The sequence below is a fragment of the Pinus tabuliformis genome, chromosome 5_1, assembly GCF_031772625.1.
Source record: "Pinus tabuliformis cultivar Carrire ecotype Pingquan chromosome 5_1, CPIR1, whole genome shotgun sequence".
Lineage (NCBI taxonomy): Eukaryota > Viridiplantae > Streptophyta > Pinopsida > Pinales > Pinaceae > Pinus > Pinus tabuliformis.
This window is the reverse complement of record NC_142305.1, coordinates 857,316,278-857,326,693: the sequence shown is the minus strand read 5'-3', so window position 1 is coordinate 857,326,693 and position 10,416 is coordinate 857,316,278.

Sequence of the window (10,416 nt, the reverse complement as noted above, 5' to 3'; positions counted from 1 at the left end):
TTCATAACGCACTAGAGTCAGTGCATTACTGTTTTATGGGCACATCAGGGAATTTTTTTAATTGAAAGTTATGTTTCCATATTTATAAACACATTTTTCATTTAGTCAAAAAAATGTATTTTATGTATGAGGTTGATGTATTTTAATATGTCAATCATGTAGAAGAGACATAAATAGAGGGAGAAGTAGCCATATTAGGATAAAATGACATACCAATACAATGTGGTTTTACCATGGAAGGCTTGAGAGAGGGAGAGGGATTTATAACTTCAGCACAACAACCTAATAACTCTTGAGGAATGTAAGACTCCTCAAGTACTATGAGGAGGCTACATCCCTGAAGGTACACTCTATCTTATTGGCACACCTAATCCACTAGTGGAGTGTCCAGGAGTAAGGTTTCCATGTCGGTCCTAATGCATGGTAGAATCCCTCTGAGGAGGACATATACTTATAATTGGCCTATCCAGTAGAGGGGAGGATTTTCCCCAATTCCCTAATGTCTCCCATGGTTGAAGCAAAGAATCAAATTTCATGCTCTTAGAGATATTTTTGGCCGCATGCAGTCCATCCAATAAAATTTTCAGGTGGGTGGAAAACTACAAATTTCTTCTTTTTCTCCATACGAGGTTAGGTGCCTATAATTAGTAGTCACCACCATTTCACACTTTAATAGTTATGGGAAGCACATTAGTTTCCTTCTTTTGTATTATGATGATTCTTTGATTTAGGAGCCATGATGTATTAGGTTCTTTGACATTTTTTTGAGGCAATTTTATATGGATTTAGATAGATGTCGTGTGATGATACATGGGAGGATGAGTTTTCCTTTTTCTTAAAAGGTTTTTTTTTTTAGAGGTTTGCAAAGATAGGACATACATTTGACTGTTTCCCTCCTAAGATAATTACAGAGGTCTGGATGCACATTTGGGGCCATATGGTGCCCAAGAGGGGCCTATCGAAGTATCTAGCTAGAATATCCACCCAGGAAATGGCACTACTGGCCAGTGAGGATGACGATGCATTTATTTTGTTTTTGTTTCCAGACATTGGTATTGATTAGAGACAATGTCCCAACATCCTCTTCACAACAGATGAGCCTGCAAATGATAGGGGTAATATTAGTGTTTTATTTAAATTATTATAGTTTCATTTTAATTTTTTAATTAATTAGAATAAAACTTATTCTGGCATGTTCTTTAACTTATTTTATTAATTTGTTTAATGAAATTGTCTAATTATTATCATGCACTATTATTTTATAGAGATCTACACATTCCTTGGGGACATTCATCCTTCCCAGCCAGAAGGAGCAAATGAGGAGATGGACGAGGCCCAAGATAGTAAGGCACATCTTTAAGGGTATGTGAGCATCTGGTTTTGTAGGGTTTGTATGAGATTTAGGATAGAATACTATGATAAATTGTCCAGATTTTTGGTTGAGGAGGGAGTTCGCCCTACAAGGGCTTGAGACATCAGTGCAAATACTAGGTTTGTGGATATCTTAAGAGACTGTGTACATGAGATGATGACTCTTATGAATCATATCATCAAATGTTGTAGGCTACTGACAATAATGATGGATGTAGGGCATGCAAGGCATGTAGTGCAAAATATGTCATATGATCCTTCATGTAGTGCTACTCTATCTGTCATGATGATGAGGGTTGTGATCATGATGGTTCTGATAGTACTACCCCATCAGATCATGGTTAGGGTGTCGATGATCCTTCTGGTGGTACACCTCCTCCTATTTCACCTAATGATTGGATGCCAGAGCTAGAGGATGTCCCTTATGTTTCTCCTTACGGAGAAGACCAACCATATCCTCCTCCACCTTAGATTTCAACAAAATTTGAGGTAGTTGTTTACCATCCATCATCTTCTGCTGCAGACCACCCACCTCCTCCTCCACCCTAGAGTTCGACAATCATTGAGGTGGTAGCTGACCATCCATTGTCTTCTATTGTAGACTAGGCTGGCACTACTACATCTGTTATATCAGTTACTTGATTGCAGTTATTTAACTTGATGTAGTTATTTGACTTATATATATATATATATATATATATATATATATATATATATATATATATAGATATATATATAGATATATATATATATATATATATATATATATATATATATATATATATATATATATATATATATATATATATATATATATATATATATATACATATATGGTTCATTTTTTTTTTTAATGTTTATGTACTTAATTTATGTGTTGGTGCTAATGTGTATATCATTAGTCATGTTAGATATGTTCATTTAATGTGCTTGCAGATAGATGTGTATGTAATAGAAGTTATTTGACATGAGATGTATTATAGTTTGAGGATGTGTGTGGTGATGATTTTATATTACAATGTTTGTGTCTTGGTAGATGTGAGCATGATGATGATTCCCTATTAGCTTATTATATCTTTGTGCTAGCTAATGATGTTTATATGTGGTAGAGGTTTATATAATTAGATGATAGTAGTGAATTTGAAAATGTATCGTAGATGATGTTTATGTTTGTTAGATGGTTATCATGATGATGTTTATTTTTATGAAATAATATTTATTATAGATTATGTGTTGGTGAACTTATATCAAAATTTTATATATGAAATTGCATGCAAAACAACTTAAAAAAAAATGCAAAGGTATTTTTATAAATTACAAAGTTTAGTATGGTTGAAACAATGATTGTAAAATTATGATAAATATTTTTCTATTTCATTGATAGTTCATTCATATTCATTCAAACTTAATTATTAAAATATTTCAATGCTCACAAGGAAAAAATAATTAAAGGTAAAATAATTTAGTTAGTTCTTAATAAGATGAAAATGTGTAACTCATTCAATTTTTAATATAAAATAATAATAATAATAATAAATTATTCAAAAATACAATTTAACCAATTCAATATTGGTTTATAAAATTTAATCTATTGTTAAATTTAAAAAAATTAAGTCGGATTTTTTTTATAATTAATTTAGATTTAATATAACTTAAAAAATTATATTTTAATAAAATTTAATTTATCACTAAAGTTATGATATTTTCAAGCAAATTAAATTTAATATTTATAGAAACTCTTACCAATTTAAACTATAAATTTCTCCATCTAAGTATGAGGAACAACAAATGTAAAATAAGGCTTGTGAAGTTACTTGTAGTTGGGGATTTGCTCTATTGGAAGTTCTCCCTTAAAGAGGCAAGTGAACATTTTTGTAGTAATAAAGATATAACATTTTGGTGTTATTATAGTTCTTTATTTGTTATTGTATTGGTTTAAATTTAACTTTTTAAATATGAGATAAGTAATACAAAAATCATACTATATTAGATTTAAACTTTTAACAAATAATATATTTGATTATTCCTTAATGAACAACTCAAGGAATATTATTTTTCCACGTACATATCATGAGATAGTCACTAAACTTCATGTTTTCACATTTCTCCTAGCTAATATTACATCATGTCCACAATGATAAAAACATGTCTACTTTAAATAATTTACTTATAAATACACAAAAATAGATATTTATTTTACATAATCTAAATAGGAAAGAACAATGCATCACCAAGTCTTTTAGACAGTCAAACAAATTCCTTTTAATCACCATCTGCTAGCAGAAAATGATGAAATTAGTGACTAGGTGACTGAAAAAAGTTAGTCATCGTAGCCTTTTCAAGTGAAATACTACAAAAAATGAGAAATATTAAGTGATTAACTAAAAATGACTAGCATAAACAACTAATTTAGTCTCAGGTTAAAATATATGACTAGCTAATAAGTAATACAACTAAAAATGACTAACGTGAATGACTTATTTAGTCTAGTAACATAAATATGACTACTTAACAAGTAATACAATAGTACAAAGCTGTCATTTCTGTTAGTAATTTTAATTATGTCACTTCAGCAATCTAAACTTACAAGTGATAGAGGATTCAAAAGTTGTTATAGATTGGGTGAAAGGTTATACTTGCTTAAACACTTCTTTACTGCGTTAATGGACTATTAGAGTTATGGATCCGATTAGAACCTTCAACGTTATACCCTTTGATCACATTCACATGTAATTACATTAAAATAGTGATAGATTATCCAAAATACAAGTGGACTTATAGTCGGGTCAAATACAATATGAAGAATACCTACAAGGAAAGGTGTTGAGTAATTAGTAGAGGACACATTTCCTTTAATTGAATACTTAAATTTTCATGCATACCTACATTTTTTATTATCAGGGTCATATTCATTGAAATTAGGATACTAGTTTCTAACTTGGATACCATGTTCTTTATCTAGTTTAAACATACATTATGAACATAGCATTACAAGACTCTTATGAAATTATTATGAATCCTATGCGGATTTTTATATTTCTTGAACATCAGATGTTGGACATATTACAATATCATGTCATTCAGGAAAAACAAATTTAGTATATGTTAGACGATGTAAATTACATCTTTGCATTAATATTAATAAAAAAATGATGTCTTTTTCTTATTGGAGAAAACAATTATGAAATTTCCCACCACCTAAGTTATTAGACATAATTTACGTAGGAATACATGCAACTACAAGAATCTTTTCTTAGTTGCTAAAGATGGTTTGATTTCATAACAATGATGATCATTATTTGTATTCTTGGTACCATATGTCAATGTTGGGCTTCCATGATGAATCTATGATGGTTAGGATTCCTCATAATAGGCATGTGAACCCGTAGGTGTGCACATAACTTGTTGAATGTGAATATGGTTTTTGAAATATGGTAGGCACAATGTTGTTTGTGTTGTATGAAAGGTATTTAAGGTTTCAATATATTACCTTGAATCCTACAAGAACATTGTGCCACCCCTTATGTTAAACACTCCATGCTTTGCTATTGTTGTTCAAAAATAAATTTCATGAAATATATATATATATATATATATATATAATTTATACAAAACCATAAATATAATACATGTAATTATGTTAAAATTATACAAAATATCCAAGTATGATTTTCCTTATAAAAACTTCAAATACATATAACTATCCTAGATCCATCTTAACCCCGGATCTATCAAGCATCGAGAGGGATCCAATCTCTCTAGGTTAAAACATCATTTTTAGTGCAAAACTTGAGGAAATGTGTCCACCTCTCAACGCTTGATATATCCAGGGTTATGATGGATCTAGGTTGGTTATATACTACTATATAATATCTATTTCTTTTATTTATTTGTCTCTTTCTTATTGACTCTCTCTATTTAACCCCTAAACATACACACACTCTCTCCATATCTCTTTCTCTCTCTCTCCCCCTCCCTCTTCCTCTCTGTCTCTGTCTCTGTCTCTTCTCTCTTCCCTTCCACTCTCTTCTCTCTCTCCACCTTTCTCCCCTCCTGTATTTCTTCTTCTGTCCCTCTCTCTCTTCCCCTCCAACTCCATCTCTCTCTCCTTCTCTCACTTGATTCCCCTCTCCTCTCCCCATTTCTTTTCCACCTCCCTCTATCTCTTCCCCCATCTCTTTCTCTCTATCTCTCTCTCTCACTCTCATTATATCTATTTCTCTTCCCTCCTCCCTCCCCCCTCCATCTATGTGTCTCCCTCTTTCTCTCTTCCCCTTCTCTCCCTCTCTCTCTCTCTCTCTGCCCTCCAGATTTGTCACTATCTCCCTCCCTCTCTCCCCTTCACTTTTATTTTGTCATCCCTTGGATGCTTAGTTAAGATGGATCTATGTTGGTGCTTACTAACACTATTTATATTATATAAATTTCATATCTTTAAATATAAAAGTATTCTCATTTTTTATTTTATTAAAACCTTAATTTAATTTCTATGGGAATATTTTTAGTAGTGGTGAGGATAAAGAGTTTAGATATATCTCAAAAGTAATTATAACCTTTTTCCTTTTAGCTTCAATTTAAAAAATGTTATAAAATTAAATTAAAATAAATTATTTTTATTATGAAATATGTTATGGTTTTTGGGCATGTGGTATTGATAAGCCATGGCATTGGTCCTTGGTATTGTAACAAAGCCTATTTACAAGTTAATAATATCCATGGCCATAGTTAAAAATCTTGTCATATTGTTAAAATATATTTTGATTGTGAAATATGTTATGATTTTTTGGCATGTGGTATTGATAAGGCTTGGTATTAGCCCCATGCTATTATAAAAAAGCCTATTCACAAGTTCGTAATATCAATGGAAAAGTGAGGGTGAATTTCCATGATTAAGAATCTTGTCATATTGTTATAAAATATTTTGATTGTGAAATAAGTTATGTTTTTTTGGGCATGTGGTATTGATAATAGATGGCATTGACCCATCCTATTGTAACAAAGCCGATTTACAAGTTAATAATATCCGTGGTAAAGTGGGGGTGAATATCCATGGTTAATAATATTTTCATATTGTTTTAAAATATTTTGATTGGGAAATAAGTTATGTTTTTTTGGTATCTTGTATTGATAAGCCATGGTATTGGCCCACGGTATTGAAAGAAAGCCTATTTTTTACGGGTTAATGATATCCATGGTAATGTGGGGGTGAATGTCAATGATTAAGAATCTTGTGATATTATTATAAAATGTTTTGGTTGTGAAATAAGTTATGGTTTTTGGGCATGTGGTATTGATAAGCCATGGTATTGGCCCATGGTATTGTAACAAAGACTATTCACAAGTTAATAACAAAATCAAAATATAACAAATTGATTTTTATTATTTTTATTATTGTAAATTTTTATTATTAATTAACCCAACATTTAAATGTTTATAATCATCCCCGATACCACTTTTAATTTTTTTTTATTTTTTAATTAAGTTTATATTTAAAATTATTTACATATTTACATTACACCTACACATCTACTCTATATTGGGCATTTCCATTATTAAAAAAATAATACATTAAACAATTACCATCGAATTTAATCTCTAACTTCTTTAGTAATAAGTCCCAACTTTCTAATGGGAGTTTCATAGACAAGTCCAAATTATGAAATGGAACCTCTTTGGAATGATGACTTCAAAGGGAAACCAACGAAAAAATTATCACGGGGGAATTCACCATCCAACCATAGCCATCAAATTTGAATATAAACCACATAATAATTTAAATTAGTTTTCCAATAAAAAACAACATCATTTACCAAGGTTGCAGCTAGGAACTTGTGGGCATGGCCCAAAATTGGCATGGATCTTGCAAAAAAAATTCCCAAGTAAAATTGTTTGAATTATATTTTTACTAAGGAAATTATAAAACCATATGTTACCTAAATTCTTGAAAATCCCAAAAATTGTCTCGATCTTGCAAATTTGTTTTTCGAGTAAAATTGTTTGAATTATATTTTTATGTGGGAAATTTTAAAACCCTATGTTACCTAATTTCTTGAAAATCCATAGCTATATCCTGGATTTACAGAGTATTCTGAAAGAACCGTGGGAGAGGTATATTATTCATAAAGTTATACTTACAACTTCGAATAATTTGAAAAACCACTTTACATTTTCAGCTACCAAAAATATACAAATCACTACAGAATAGTTGATCAATACTTGAGGAGGGCTCAAATGAAGAAGGCATTGCTCTACTCAAGGACAATACTCCAATATTTTTGCTTTGATTACTCTATGAATTTCTTTATCATTACCTTCACCATTCACCAATGGTTACCAAGGGTTTTATGGACAAGAATGTTGTATTGAGAAAGCTCTAGAACAAAAGTGAAAACATAGTTCTATTCATATTTCCTAGTTCTTTTTCACTTCAAATTCTTTGTAATAGCCCTGGTGAAAATTCCATGTAATAAATATAAAAAACAATAACCACGGATGACTGGGACACTTATTCCAATCTGAATGGTGGGCAGAACATCCTAGGGGGTGTTCATTTGGTTGTTTATGGCTAAGGAAATTGGCAAAGGAAATGGATACGGCATTAAAGAGGCAAAAAGGTATTTTGACACATTTATTTATGAAAATAATGGAAATTAGGAGAAAAGGAAGGTGAAAGGTCACATTTTTCATGTGAGGATAAAATTGAAGGAAAATAATGGAAAATGAAGAAAATAGAGGCCTCATTAATAAAAAGGCTTATGAGGATTAGTGGGAAGGACTTGGTCAGTTCAGTTTTGAAGCTCTCTCATTATTTTCATTCTCTCTCTCATACTCTTGGTTACTTAGATTTTTCTTGGAGCACTCTTGGAGGGTGTGGCATACTTGGATTCTTGGAGCAAGAAGGCAAAGGAAGAGCAGGAAATTGCAAGAAGGCATCGACATCAGCAACTACATCATATTTTCTTGCAGGTACCAAGTTGCATGTATGATTTCCTCACTAGTTTTGGCATGCATGGGGCATGCATCTGGTTTCTTGGTTATGATCTATATTTGGCATGGAGATGGCCAGGATTGACATTGGATTGCCTAGCGTTGCCATTTCCTGGATAGTCATGGTGATTGTGGGTTTACTTTCATTGCTTTGTTTTGGTTGGTTCTAATTTTTCCATAGCTTGGGTTGAGTTACTAGTCTTAAAAGCTCTGGTTGAACAAATGCTCTAGAAGCCCTGTAATAGCTTGGGTTGATTTACAAGTCCTGGAAGCCCTCGTTGGACAAACACTCTGGAAGCCCTTGGCGAGTTGAGTTACCAGTCTTGGAAACCTTGGTTGGAAAAACGCTCTAGAAGCCCTGTATAAGCTATGGGTTGAGCTACTAGTTCTGGAATCCTTGGTTGGAAAAACGCTCTAGAAGCCCTGGAAGGCTTGGATGGAGACCAATATGATGATGGCTTTTGGTGATGTATGACCGTGAGGTGGAATCATTGTTTCATGGGTTGAGGTGGGTGGTCTCTGGAAGCCTTAGATGAATTCTGATTGATGTGTTCTATGAAATCCCACATTCATGCTTGAATATGGCATGGGGGTGATTGGTTGAAGAGAGACTTGGCTCAGCCAATTTATGGTCAAGTGGAATGTGGTAGTCCCATCTTCAGTTAGTTCATTGCATTTATTAATGAAAAATTCATTCCATTGATTTTCATGTGCAAATGTACTAATGTATATATGGATTTTGATGGATGATATTTTTATTATATTTCTGTTCCTATTATGTTATTTATATGCACATTTACCTAGGAGGTTGTTACATAGTGGTATCAGAGCATGGTTCAAACAATTGGACTAGATGGGCTCTATCATAAGTAAAATGAAGAACAAAGGTTAAATTTTAGACCTTTCTATCATATCTGTGATAAATTTTCTTCTGTGAAATATTAGAAGTAAAAAATTTGTCCACATTGAAGGTAAAAGCCACTAATAATGTGGTAAAAATTTCAGATATTGGTTCATAATACTTTAGGAATTATGATCTAAGGAAAATGACCTTCTTGAATGCACCTTTAAACAGGTCACGTTGGAATTTCTACAATAACTTTTCTTCTATAGGCTTCCAAAATCTAAAAAATCATCAATAGTGAGGGAAAATACCAATGATTATGTGGTGGAAATTTCAAATATTGGGTCGCAATATTTTAGGAGATATGAGCAGAGGGAGTCGAGCCTTCTGAATGATCCTAAAATCGGGTCTCAAATAGGTCACCTTGACCTTTTTTTTATAACTTTTATTCTGGGAACTCTCGGGAGATGAAATTTTTTCCATAATGAGAGGAAATCCAACTTATATTTTGATAAAAAATTTAGACATTTATTCGCTATATTTTAGGAGATATGACCAGTGTAATTTGAGCTTTCTGGATACTCCCAGAATTGTGCACCAAATAGGATTGTGTTGGTATTTTGTTATAAATTTTCATCTATGAAATATCAGAAGTTGAAACTTGAAACATAGTGATTGATAATACCACTTATCATATGGTTCAGTTTCCATAACCTGTTCTAGTACAGTTTAGGATATATGCACTGAATCATTTTCTATATTAGTTTGCATGCAAAGTGTTTGATGAAATGCTTAAATGGTTCAATGATTAATTGCATACAAACTATTCGATAAAATGCCCCAATGAGTATGTTGTTTATGGTTTTGGATAGTCTTGATGTGTAATAGTATTTTTGTAGTTGATATATGCTTACTTGTATGCAAATAGTTTTCTATATTAGTTTGCATGTAAAGTGTTTGAACAAATGCTTACATGCAAATGTAATAGTATAGTAGTTGTTTGAAGAAAAATGTAAAAGTATTGTAATTGTTTGAAGAAAATGTTATTTTTTTTTGTTTTGGATGGGATATTATTGTAATATGATAATATGGATGTAGCTGATCTATGCCTATTTTCATGCAAATAATTTGAAGAGTTGCACGTAGGAAATTTGAAAGGTTGCATGCAAGGAATTTGAACAGTTTCATGTAAGAAAATGGAAAAGTGACATGTT